This window comes from Pipra filicauda, unplaced genomic scaffold (genome assembly GCF_003945595.2).
Source record: "Pipra filicauda isolate LSUMZ 115617 unplaced genomic scaffold, ASM394559v2 scaffold21_size4447388_pilon, whole genome shotgun sequence".
NCBI classification, from domain to species: domain Eukaryota; kingdom Metazoa; phylum Chordata; class Aves; order Passeriformes; family Pipridae; genus Pipra; species Pipra filicauda.
Window position 1 is genome coordinate 1,037,346 of NW_024104332.1, and position 13,374 is coordinate 1,050,719.

The 13,374-nt window shown below is 42.1% G+C and overlaps 1 protein-coding gene across 7 annotated transcripts in view; it reads left to right on the forward strand.

Moving 5' to 3' along the window:
- IKZF2 (IKAROS family zinc finger 2) overlaps positions 1 to 13,374 on the forward strand; it is a 109,583-nt gene that overhangs the window by 10,040 nt on the left and 86,169 nt on the right. The gene's annotated exons all lie outside the window — the stretch shown is intronic.

Sequence of the window (13,374 nt, forward strand, 5' to 3'; positions counted from 1 at the left end):
AAATTTAAGAGAAGGCTGAGCCACTGTAGTAACCAGACCTGTTGCCAGTCCAGGTGAGGAGACTGTGCACGTTGTCCCTTGCCTGAAGCAGTGGATGCTTGTTTGGAGTCGGGCAGCTGACTGCTGCATCCCAATGGAGGGAAGCAGAGCTGTGACTATCACTGAGAAGCAATGACCATGACAGGTATGGCTCTGGAGTAGGTGACCAGAGGCCCAGTCCATCTCCCAAGTCTTGTCATTGTGGGGGAGTCCCTTGGTGTTTCTGTGCCTCTCTTTTTCCCCCTCTTTTAGTTTCTGAGTCACAGAGGCCAGAGATCACTTAGGATGGAGGCTTAGATGGTACATGTTAGCCTTTGTCAAAAGTAGGAAATTTTTTTGCAATATCTACTTTGCTTAGGGGTTATTTTACAGTTAATTTTTGCAGCCGCACAGTGAGATGCATTCACAAGTACCTTAATACCAGTGCAGCTTATTTCCTGTCCCACACAGGAGTAACTGCAGTGGTCCAAAAGCAGCCTGTTCTGGTGTGATTACATCAGAGCAACCACAGGATTTTAACTCTTCTCATACGGCTGAGGGTTACCAGGTCTGTGTGTGGACAAACCCCTATTCACATTGCCCAGCAAAATGTGCCCTTGATCTGGAGCCAGGTCTACATTACCGGCTTCAGCTGGCACTGCTGTGTCTGCCTGTGGCTTTGAAGGACTGTAATCCCTCCCAGGCGGAGAGATGCTGGCAGAAGCTCCTGCTCTGAGCAGAGCCCTGGCTGGCAGGGTCACCTGCAAGTGCTGTTACAGGTGTTACAGTGGAGAGTACTGTAAAACAGCAGACACTGTTCCTGGAAAAGCACAGGGCTGATTGATCCCCCTCACTTCTGTGCTGATAGGTCATGTCAACTTCTGTGAATTAGAATATCTTCTTTGTTTGTTGTTCGTTTTGTTTTTTTTTTTTTACTGACTTTTGCTTTCTCCCTACCTTTTTTGGGGTTTATTCTTGTAATGCTGTGTGACCAAGGCATAGCACCACAGAGGTGGTGGGCTCTGTGTGCATTGTATCAGCTCCTTTAGCTCATGGTTGCTCTGTGTTTGTCCTGTCCAGAGAGGTCACTTCCGTTTGGTGAAGCTGAGGTTGGTGGTCAGAACCCTGTATCCTCTCAGGGATGGGAGGAGGTCAACCTAGGGCCAAAGCACGCTCCCAGCCCATGTGTGGAGGATGTGAATGTCTGCACCTGCCAGCTGGTATTGAATAAAAAAGACAGCAGAGTTTAAGTGCATCATCTCCTACACAGGTAGGAGCCCCTCTTCTTAGAAGACTGTGGGTTTTACAGAAGGCATGAGCCAAGGAATCTGATTCACTCCAGACCTGTCTCTGCTCTCCCCAACATGGTTTCATGTTACCCAGAGAAGCTGCACAGACTGGTTTTCTCCACCCCCTTTTTCTGCTGTGGTGTTGGTACCACCTGTGATGCTGTTCTGGGCACAGGTGTAGTCACTGCAGTAGGAGAGAGAAGGGGAAGGTTAGTGGGGGTATTAAAGTCCTTTCCCTGTTTCTGGCTTGGACAAGGCCTTTGTGGGACTCAGCTACTGTCCACCCTGAAGCTTAATGCAGCAGGGATGGAAGACCCAGCCACATCTTGGTGCTGCTGTTTCCAGGCCCTTTGTCCTGGGGATTGGAAGTCTGAAGCATTTTTTGAAGAAGGTAGGACATGCTGAAGTACCAGAATCTGTTCAACTTGTCTGCCTCTCTTGTCTGCTTCTCATGAAGCTTCTGCTTATGTGAGGGGTTAAGATGGTCTGTGTTTCCTCTCCAGGTAATGGAAGATCTGGGCAGGGCTAACAGCAGAGATGCTCTGCTGGCGGTTAAACTGCATACGTGACAAAGCTTGACATCCCGATGAGGGGGTATTTTCTTGTTTATCCCCTCTGTTTCTGCACTTGAACAAAATAAGTGTTAGACTGAAAATGTCAGTGCTGTGACCTTCAACAGTAGGCTGGAGTATTCTTGGCTCCTTTTTAATGGTGTTTCCCTTGCATTCCCCTCTGCCTCCCAAACCCCCTAATTCCATCAGAAGGAAGTGATGGTGTCCTGGTTTTTCTCAGGGGGCATGTGTTCCCTCAGTCTATGAAAGTTTTTTGTTGGTGAGTGGCACAGAAAGCTGACTGGAGAAGCCTATGATATGCTCAAGTCCATGTTAATTTTTCTCATAATTACTCTTTGATTTGGGAATGCGTGTGTACAGTTGTGTGAGTATTCACACGTAGTCTTTCTTAGACCTCAGCTCAGCTTTCAGACATTTTATTGTTGCCTTTTCAAGATGATCTAGCCATGAAACACAAACTGAGAGAATTTTTGGTAACTGTATCTGTGCATCTTTTAAACTTCAGCAGCATGAATAAAACACCCACTTTAGTCTAAGGAGCAGCAAACAGGATGGTGTGAATTCCCTTCTTTTGAAAATGAAAGAAGTTGCTTCTTTCTGTATGAAAACAGCAAGTCTATTTACACAGAAGAGGTATGAGGTCTATTCATTTGAAGATGAGTGGCTGTTCTCTTTAAGTTGTGGATGGTTTAAAAGTTTCCAGGAAAGCATTGCAGTAGACTGAAGACCTTGTTCTGGTTGGCAGCCAGGTCTGTGATACAGGGAGATGGCTCAGGCAAAAGAAGAAAATGGCATTTGGTTTTTAATCTTATTTCTTGAGAAATTGATATCCTGCAGGGTTTGCCTTGTCCAGATAACAGCCCCTGAAGGAGAATAAATCTTATTAATTAGTGGTTTCATATTGTGCTTTTAATTGTCCGTTCCTAGGTACAGGCTTTGTATTGCATGTGGGCTGTCGTGGTGAGGGGCCTCTCTCCCTGCACCTCTGGAGAGTCTGCCTGAGTGCAGAAATATATCAGAATACACCACTGGGCCTTAAATTCACTCAGTGCCTTAATCCTCATCACCTTTCAGATTTAGGCATGTCCTAGACATAGTTGTGAGTAATAGTTTTACAGTTTAATCTCCCAAAATTGGGTCAACCTTACCAGTTGTTTTGACCTTGTTACTGGCACAGGTGGTTCCTGGGTGAGTTTAATACATCTCTGTGCAGCTGTGTGCAACAATCTGGGGTATCAGCTTTACTTGAAACCCCCTGTTTGAAATTTTTCCTCTAGCTTAAATACACAGGCCTCTCTCTCCATCACTGTTGGGAATTATTCTTTGGATAAGCTATTTTTCTAGAGGGTAATGTAACAATGTCTCCTTGTTATATCATGCTTTTTAAATTTTAAGGTGCTTCACAAAGGATACCAGTTGAAGAAATACAAATGAGTGAATAAAATTATAGGCTGAAGAGGTGGAGAAAAAGTAGGGAAATCAGTGTTAGTAGGAATTCAATTCCTATGGGTGGGAGGCAGTGATCTTCATCATTTGTGTATGTGACTTCAAATTATCAGAGTATAGGTAGCTCTCAAGAGTTCAGAACGGTGTTCTAGTTGTGTATTTAAGGGTCAAGTAGCATATGACGTTAGCAGACCATGAGAGCTCTGTGAGTTTATTCTTGGCCTTCTTTTAAATTTGTGTTCTCCGAATGTCACAATTTATTTTACCAAAATCCTGTGTACTTACATGCGAATCCTGGAGTGTTCTCAGAGTATAAATGCTATGACCTGTCAACTACCCCCAAATTACCTAATATCAAGTAGAGAATGTTGGTAGCTGAAGAAAAAAATAGGAGAATGTGTTCGGCCCTGGTTTCCTACAAGCCTGTACATGTGCGATGTAATAACACAAATGGAAGGCGCTCCGAGAGTGTTTCGGTCACAGACGACAGAGAAGTACAGGCTTGAAAAATATTAGAATCATGCAATTCTCCTGAAATTAGGAAGCCAGAAAGAGGAGAGGTATGTGAACTGTGCCTCAGCTGAAGGAAAAACGATTAAGCGCCACCCTTTGCAAATGTCAAATGCATGGGAAAAAGTTGTTGGAAGCCAGTCTCCACTAAGTCTGCCACTTGCAGAACCTACTTTTTTGTTAGATGTTTGTGCAAAATCACCTTGCTGGTCTGCCTGTGAGACCAGACATGACTCAGGCCATCAGCATGTAACATGGTTTCAGGTTACTGTCTTACTGCTTTTGCGCTAAAATGCTGTAAAGAACTATTTGCTTTTTTCTCTCACTTTTAAAGTGCTTCATTTATTCAATGTCATTAGTGCTATTGTTACTTAAATTTAGCTTCTGACTGGTAACCATTAAATATTAACAGCAAAATCAATAGTAGTAAGATTTTTGCTCTAGTAAATATATATCACATATATACTGAAAACCAAAGCAAACTGCAGTGCATTCCAGGAAACAATCTATAGTGCTGCTCTGTAACACTTTTCCTCATCTTTGTGTCAGGATGTTTTATCTGTGTCCCAGCTGCAGCCATGTGTGCACTGTAACCCTGGCCATTCTTTTTGACAGCCTAGAACAACAGAGCCTTAGTAAAATAAAGTAGCGTTTTCAGTGTAGAAATGTGAATGATAATTCATGATTGTAGTATAATTATCCAAGATTCCTTCATGACTGTGTGTATGGGGAGATCCTTAGGTTTGCTGTTGTATCTGGTGGACAGCACCCCAGCAGGTGCTCTGCTGGAAGCAGGGAATGGCCCTGTGGTGTTGGTTCTGCTGTGCTGAGGCTGCTCACTGCTGTCCACTGTGTTTTCTCAAGCACGGGAATGTCGCTCAGTGCCCCAGCTTGTCGTGTCCTCCTCGCCTTTGCTGAGGCGTCTGGACGCCCTTATGGAACGAGTCCCTTTGGGGAATCGCTGACGTGTCTCCTGTGGGGAGGTCAGTGTTCAGGTCTGGGTGGAGACAAAACCAGCCCTGCATTCAGGAAGGGTTTTTGAGAGAAGGTAGTGATGTGGCAATGGAAGATGATGGCTTAAAACCATTTGAAACCGATGCCTAATAAAGCAAATCTAAGACTGTGACCTTAAACTGGCTTCAAAGCCAGTCTGGGGTTCACTGGAGGGGTATGGACGAAGGTGTGAGATGGATAGCACACCCAACGTGCACAAGGCAGTCTATCCCTGAGTTTGGGTCTCTGTATCGTTTTCTTGTGCAACTGTACATGCAGTAGATCTTGGTAGACCATCGAAGGGATGACCTCAATTCCTTGCTCTGACCAGGTGTTTTGGAATGAGGAAAACATCCTTACGAGTTAGCAATGAAATTTCGATCTATAATTATGACCGTAGTTTATAATAATAATTCTAATTATATATATGTAAACAGTTTAACCTACTATAATGTAATATGGTAACATTTGCTGAGCTTTGGCTGCTTTCAAATGGTGAAAATGTGCTGGTGGTTATTGGCTGGGATTCAGAAGCATTTGTCAAAATTTCGTGCGCTATGTGAACAGCAAAATTTTGTGTGGATTAAGCAATTATTAATTCTCTCCCATTATCTGTCAGATAAAACTACAACTAACTCATTAACCAAAATTAATTGTAAATAAAGCCGATCTGTTGTTGGGGAGGCTAATTAGAACAGTAATTGTGTAATGATGATGCATTTAATTTCAAAGAAGCTACTGCTTTTGGCAGTGATAGAGCAAGGTGTTCTGAAATGAAGCAGGGTGCTTGTCACTGTCATTGTCCTCTTAATTAATGCCACCAGGACTGCTTGTGTTTTGAGCCTTAGTAGTGTCCCCTGTGGAGCACTCAGAAATGTCCTGATTCTTCTCACACTGAAGTCAGTGGTTAAACTGGCTTTTTGCCTCCATGGGCAGGAGGTGCTGTAAGTGGTGATGTAGGACATTACACGCTCCTGGGTTTATTTCTGCAGCAACTCATCCTCGTGGCTGAGCTCTGGGAATAGTGGCTGTGCTTTGGGATTTGCTACTGACTTGCCATGGAGATAGATCTGGAGTTTCAGGCCAACAAAACTGAATTGTGACTCAACGTTTTAAAAATGATTGAGTGAGTAATTTTCCATGCAGTTTCATTACAGTATCTTTTGCCCCAAGGATTATTTACTGTAGAGGAGCTTTCAGCATTTTTTTCACTGCTATTTGTAATGTAGAATTTTAATAAGAAAGGAACTGTTCAAGTAGGATAATGTTTTTATCCCAAATTGCCTGGTTGTAATGGTAATATTGGCATCACAAGTAAAATCAGCAGTTGTACCTGCTAGGCTGTATGCACAATTTCTTAATTATTTTTTTAGTCTGTTTTCAAAATGTATTAAATGCTATTATGAGGTGAGTGTAGTATGTTTTATTTTAGCCAACTACCATTTGAATCATTAGCAAAGAAATGGGCACTGGGTACAGAATGTATGGTTCACTGTACACAGTATATGATTGAGGAGGACCACCAAGTTCATCAAAAGGATGGAGCACTTCTCCTGTGAGGAAAGGCTGAGAGAATTGGGATTGTTCAACCTGGAAAAGAGGAGGCTTTGGAGATGACCTAATTGTGGCCTTCTAGTACCTGAAGGGAACCTTCAAGAAAGATAGAGAAACACTATTTACAAGAGCATGTAGTGACAGGACAAGGGGAAATGGCTTCAAACTGAAAGAAGGCAGGGTTAGATGAGATATTAGGAAGAAATCCTTCCCGTGAGGGTGGTGAGGCCCTGGCACAGGTTGCCCAGGGAAGCTGTGCCTGCCCCATCCCTGGAAGTGTTCAAGGCCAGGTTGGGTGGGGCTCGGAGCAACCTGGGATAGTGGAAGGTGTCCCTGCCCATCAGGAGGGTTGGAATGAGATGATCTTTAAGATCCCTTCCAACCCACACCATTCTGTAATTTATGATTCACCTCGTCCCATCATTTTTAATCACTCTACTGATTTTTTTTTTTTTTTCTTCTGACTTGGTTTAGAGGGAATTACACAACTGAAGCCTTGACTTAATCTTGAATGTTCCTACCTATCAGACTAGAAGGGAATATTGAACATACATACATTTTACCTATTTTATTTTTAACTTTTCCTCTGTAAAGGTTTGTTGTTTTTTTTTTCCTTGTGCTTCCTGGTCCATGGGGAGAAAAACCCTCTGAGCATGTTTTAGTTACATCACTAATATTAGAACTGAGTAATCAGGTGGCTTTGGCAGCAGTCTCGTTTATAAATTGTTGGCGAGCAGATGGCTCACCAAGTTGGCATGCCAACTCCAAACTTTCACAATCATGAGTCAAGTTTTAAATCGCAAGATTGCCTTACATGCCATGAGATTTTTTTAATGTGTGTTTGTTTAATAAATGTGATTCTCGATGTATCTTCTCATTCCTGAGCTGTGTTTTGCACTGAAGCATGGCTTTTCAGCAATCCCTGGGGTTAGGAATGCCTTTTTTTCTTAATTTAATGAAAGTGGAGACTTTTGTAGTCACTTACCTGAAAATCTTGCTGCTAAGAAACACCAGTAAATATGGGGCTAAGGGACATAAAAGTGAGACTTGTCAGTTCTGGCTAATGTCAGGTAGTTCAAACGTTTGAGATCATTCCCAATTAAACTTAAAACAACTTCTGGTTTGTATGGACAAATATTTGTTAGGAATAATTTGCAGATATCTGTTATCCTGGATATGCAAATCAGTGCCAATTTGTTTGTTTCCTAGGTGCAGGGCTTAAGTCATTAGGCAGCATGGAGTACAAATGTTACATTTTGAAATGCAGAAGTGAATATTTGCTGTAAGCAAAATGTAGCAATAAGAAAACAGAGCCGAGCTGGAGTGCTCAGACATTCTCCCTGCGATCACAGTGAAGTTCCAAAAGGGTCAGATCTTGATCCACTTGAGAATTTGGACAAACATTACTGGAAGAATTTCTGCTTTTTTCTTTTTCTTTCTCCTTTTTAAGCTATTCCTTCAAGTAAATTAACACAGTATATGTGGGTTATAATGCATTGTGGGACCTGTTATGGAATGATAATTAGACCTTATTTCTAAATGATTCCACAGAAAGTGTGCTGTTGTAAATGCTAAACAACTGTGTTTCATCCACAGTCATGTAATTGGTGTGTGCAGCTAATTAGTTTGTGTTCAATTTAGGCCCAGATTTTTTGGAAATGTCTCCTGTTCTGGTCCTGATTTAGCAAAGCTCTTAAACAGGTGATTAACTTCCATTGGCTTTAATAGGACTTAAGCACATTCTTAATCAGGGCCATTGTGTCAAATCATGTCTCTTGGTGACAATCAGAGCAACCTGCCAGAGCCATAGTAAAAATATCTGTAGGTCCTCCTTAAATTTAGATTAATCATTTCTTTAACTTGTGAAACGCTTTGTTTTAGAATCTGAAACTCTGCGTAGATCTCTCTTTCTCTCTCTCTCTCTGTTTTTAAGCAAGTGATTATTGTCACAATCTAATTGTGTGTATAAAGTTTAAAGATTTTAACTAGCTTGGCAGGAGGCTGTTTACATCAAATCTGCTCAATACACCTTTGAGATGGAGAAGAAGAAAATAGGCATCTGAGAGTGCCTCACTGGAATATAAATGTCACTGCTGATAGATATCTATGATAGAAAATTTGTGTGGGAGTAATAATTTAGTAATAAAATAGGTCAAATTAATTCTTATGCTGAAGGGGATACCTTACAATAACCATTTTGTAATTTTATGTTTGACAGTTTGCTCTGCATTATGTGGATAGGTGGAGCTGAGATAATGTAATCCATTTCCAGTTGTAAACAAGATTTCTTTAAGAGCTGCAGTAGTAAGATACATGTTGGCTGACTTTAAGCTGAAAGGTAATTGCCTCTGAATATTAATGTGCATGTGGGGATTTTGTTTTTAATTCTGGGATTTCATCTTTGCCCTATAGCAGCTCTGAAGAGGCCCTTGTTTTCCCAAACCCCACTTTATGCTAATTGAAGCTGATGGCAAGTGTTGCATTTTGGGCCCTTTGCTTTTATATTCTGTGGCCTGTGTACCTTGGAGAATGCTGCTTTCTTTGGCTGTTGTCTTTTTTTGTTAACTACCTTTTGAGTAGAGGTTTTTTGGAGGTGCTCTTGCAGTCCTACAGCAGCTATGACTGGTTCCTGGGATAGAGGAGGAATTACAGGTTATGAGAAAGGGGAGAAGTTGCTGCACTAATTTGACTGTAGCCTCTTAGAGAAATGAGAGTTAAGGTGCTGATCCTGTGCTCTGTAGCTGGAGAGCTTCCTCTGGAGTAATTTAGGATCTATTCAAAGCTCCCTGCGCTTTGTGGGAGATTCACTTTGTAATTCCACACGCTTTTGGAGCAGACCCCTATCGTTGTAGGTAGTGACAAGCGTAGTCTGGGAGTGCATCGACTGGCTGCATTTGTGTATGAATTTGTTTTAGACATGGAAGGGAATAGCCAGATTACAATCAAGCTGTGCCCGAGCTTCCCATTTAAATTCCAGCCCTTGGCTTGTATGAGCTGTTCCTTTCCCCACTGCTTCCAGTGAGGCTTAGCGCTGGGAGCAGCGGGATTGCTGTTGAGCAGGGTGTAACTGCAGCTCTGCTCCGGAGCAAACTGCGGTCAAACAGTGCTGCAGGAGCTTGAAAATCTGTTGTGTGCTGGGCTTGAACCTGCGCGTGTTTGAGCGGCACCGAATGTGTGGGCTGTCATCAGTTAGGACTATTCAAAGATGTTGTACCTGGCAGGTGCCCCAGATGCCCTTCTAGCAGAGATGACTGTTCCTAAGGCAAGCATTCAAAGCAGGGTTCAGCGTGCCTTGTTCCCTGCAGCAATGCCAGCAGTTTTTCTGATAAAATAAAACTAAACAACAAAATGGGGTATTTTTAGCTTGGATCGATTCACTGATCCAGTTTGCTGCTCAGTCTCACACAGTGAGAGGGTGGTGTCTGAGCAGGGCTGGGAGCTCCTGGAGCTGGTGTTTCTGCAGAGGCAAAGGTACACTGTGCTGTGCTAATGCCTGGCACTGACTGTGCGATCTAGAAGGCAGCCAGTTGGCTTTTCTGCTGCCTCTGACCCCAGTGAAAAAGGGAGGTTGCCTCTCTTGCAGAGGGAAGATGAGTGGTAGTATGAGGGGGAACCACTACAGAGACATTCCTGCACCTTACACAAACTTTGGGGTATTGAGGTTTTTTGGTTTAGAATGATTTTTTTAAGTTTCTGTAGTGCCCCATCTCCAGTGATTTGGTCTGACACTTCCTGAAGTCAAGGGGAGTCTTAGAGATATTTCAGTCATTTTTGCAAGATGATGCTGCTTGTAGCAAAGCTGTTCTATGGATGCCTTTGCTAAAAAATTACTTAGCTGCAGCAACATTTGACTGTAGGCTGATGAGCAGAAAAAGTGAGGGTGTGTGGGTTTGTGAATGTGTGTTGCCCATTAAGGAGTCTCACTCAATGCTGGGTGCTTCATTGCTGTGATAAAAATAACATAAAAGGATTCTAATAACTAATTAGCTTGTTCACTAATGGCTCAAGCATTGTCTTAAGGGCAGTAGTTTAAAAGAGTCTGTTTAATGCAAGTTGACTGGAGGTATGTCCTGTGGCTATTACAAACTTTGCTTTATAATAGCACGTATTTTTCAGCAGCTCCTTTCCGTGCTGTAATGTGGTTGGAGTGGGAGAAATTAGAAAACTGGCCATTTCCCGGCAGATAGCGATAAGTTTCTACTCAGTCAGAATGCTCTATGCACTGTGATAGGTTTATAATTATTATCCTAAGATTGATGTTTTTTGGGGGGAGTGTAAATTTGTGCAGCAGTAATCCATTAAGAAATCAATAATCATTCCATCCTGAAATGCAGTTTCTCTACAACATTATAAATACACACCAAAGACTTGAAACTCTGCCTGTTTCCCCTTCTCTGCCCCCCCCCTTCCTCCTGCTTCCCTGAAATCCAAGTTCAATGTTCTTTGCTGTGTTGGAGAAGCAATTACGTGGTAGGACTCTTCTGATGGGAAAAACAAGAGTGGTAATATTAGTGTGATCCTGAGAGTCAGTGAAACTTTTTAGTGTGAACTTTGCTTTTACCCTTTTTATCTCGGGGAAATTCCCGCTCTCCTCTGCCAGGGTTTCATCCCTGGTAGATGTGGATGATGAAGATTCATGCCTTGTTCCTCTGTAGAGAGCTGTGGAGACAAAGTGTTGTAGAAGTGTGAAGTTGTGCTATGTGTACATTTCCTTTTCCTCACTCCTCCTCGTTCAGACTTGGTTCTTCATGTAACAGTTCAGAGGTTTGACTATCAGACACCAGCACATCCTGCAGGACTTCCTTTTTTTTGCTCTGAAATCTCCCCAGCTGGGCAAACACGGGTTTGAAATGCTGCTATAAGTTATCCCCTCATCTAGAGAGCTGGAAACCTACTTTATCTCAGAGTAAAGATGTTTGTAGCTGATAAATAGTAGCTGCATGAGGGAGAGTGAGAGCATTATTTATGTTTCTTCATGGAAAGATTATATGAAGTGAAGTGCTGGGTCAGTCTGATTTTGATCTTGCCAGGAAAATTGTGGATTGGGCAGGGAGGTGCTATTACTGTAGCGAGAGGCACTAAACGTGGAATACTTTTACTATTACATTTTCATGTCTTTTATGTTAGTTCTTCCTCTATTTTGTTTTAGTTAGAGTTGGTTGAAAAATCAGTTCTAATGAAAAATATCTCCTGTTTCCATTTCCGTTTAAATTACTATTATTTTTAGCCTGCTGTTGGTTGAAAAATGAGGCATTCTTTATTGATGGAGTTGTGTCTTAGATCCATCATAGTTCTTGTCCTTCTTTCTCATCTGCCCCAATAAAAAGCGTGCTTGGCTTGGAGTGGCCGTGGTAACTCAGACCTGCCTTTTCCTCTTCTGAGAGCGTTGTCACCTAGTGAAGTGAGGTCACCAGCCTCTTCAGCTTTGACAGGGAGAGAAAGAGCGTTCATCACAATTCTCCTCTTGAGAACTGAGAATCTCAGGGTATGTCCAGAGGTCTAACAAGTGTAAAGTGTGAGTTTTGGTTGTGGTTTGGCACGTGGATACCTTGACTTATCAGAGCAGGCCAGGGGAATACCCACATGGGCAGAATTATCTGTGTATGTCAGTGTTTGCAGGCAGGGAGTGTGGAGGAGCTGGTGATGAGCATAACTGGACACTGAAGCCAAACATTGGTTCTCCTCTGTGTAGTTTCTTTAGAAAAATTCAAGGCTGCTGCTGTGGTAAATTCCCTCACTGTGATCCTGTGTGGGGAGAGCTTTCCCACACGGTTTGACTGCAGGGCAGCTTGACTTTCCCTGGTTCACACTAAAAAGTATGAAGTTGGATACTGATAGGAAAAGGCCCAGATATGAGCAAAAGAAAGAGCTTGTCGATTGTGTTCAGTAGTTTTTCATTCAGCATTGACTTTTTGTCTAGTGAATTTGCTTCTCCTTCTTTAAGGCCACACACCCCATACTGGGTGCTTTCCCATCAATAAAGAAGAGTTCTTCATTTACCTAAAACTGTCCCTCTTGCTCAGATGTTGGTAACACGTGAGTTTAGCAAGGGCTGATGCTTTGTGGCCTTTGACTCCTGTTAATTCAATACCTTGTAACTTGCATCACTTCTTTGGCCTACATGCTCATCAATGGCTTTTATACACCACCACAAATGTTAATTTTGAAAATAACTTTTCCCCCTTCTCCCTCTCCATGGTCAACTTGTGATATATAGAAGCAGCAGCTGATTGACAGCTGATTTTTCTGCAATGATTTGCTCAAGAGTTCATGCAAATGACATGTGGCTTTTCAGCGAAATAGGAAGACTTTATCACATCTTTTTTGAGTTTTACCCATTACCTTTTTTTTTCCAGTGGTTTGCAGAACAGTGAGTGCTAAAAGCCCAATATCAGCTCACAGGATGCTGAGTTTAACAGATAGGACTTTATTAGCTCTCGGTTGCTTTTGTCTTTACTTCACAAGTCTCTATTTAGAATTACCTGTAAGTGGTTATTTTCCAGTGTGGTTTTCAAAGACAAACCATTTTTTTTTCTTATTGTTGTCACTGCTGTTTTTCGAACTACTAAAAGCTCATCACCATATATATAACTCTTATGTGTCCACCAATAGCTTGAGTGGCAAGTTACAGAAATTGGTGTAAGTGGCTCTTTGGAAAGAAAATTCTTCAAAGAGAAATATTTAACAAATTGAACGATTAAGAGATGCCATCTCAATCAATAAGTTAGAGTTAATTGGCTGTGTATACAGCATTTTGAAACAACTTCCCTGAAGATTCTGCATATTGAACTTAGAGTGCCTTTCTAGTGAAGCTAGACTGTGAGGCTACTTTCAAAGGCTGGTTTCTTCTAAAAAGTGCTTATTTTCAAATTTTTTTTTCTAATCTGTAGACCCCATACCATTGCCTGTGGGCAATGACAATGCTGCAAATGTATTGTATTCAGGTCTCTGTGTCACCTCATTTTTCTGTTGCTTTATCTGTTCATTATCAA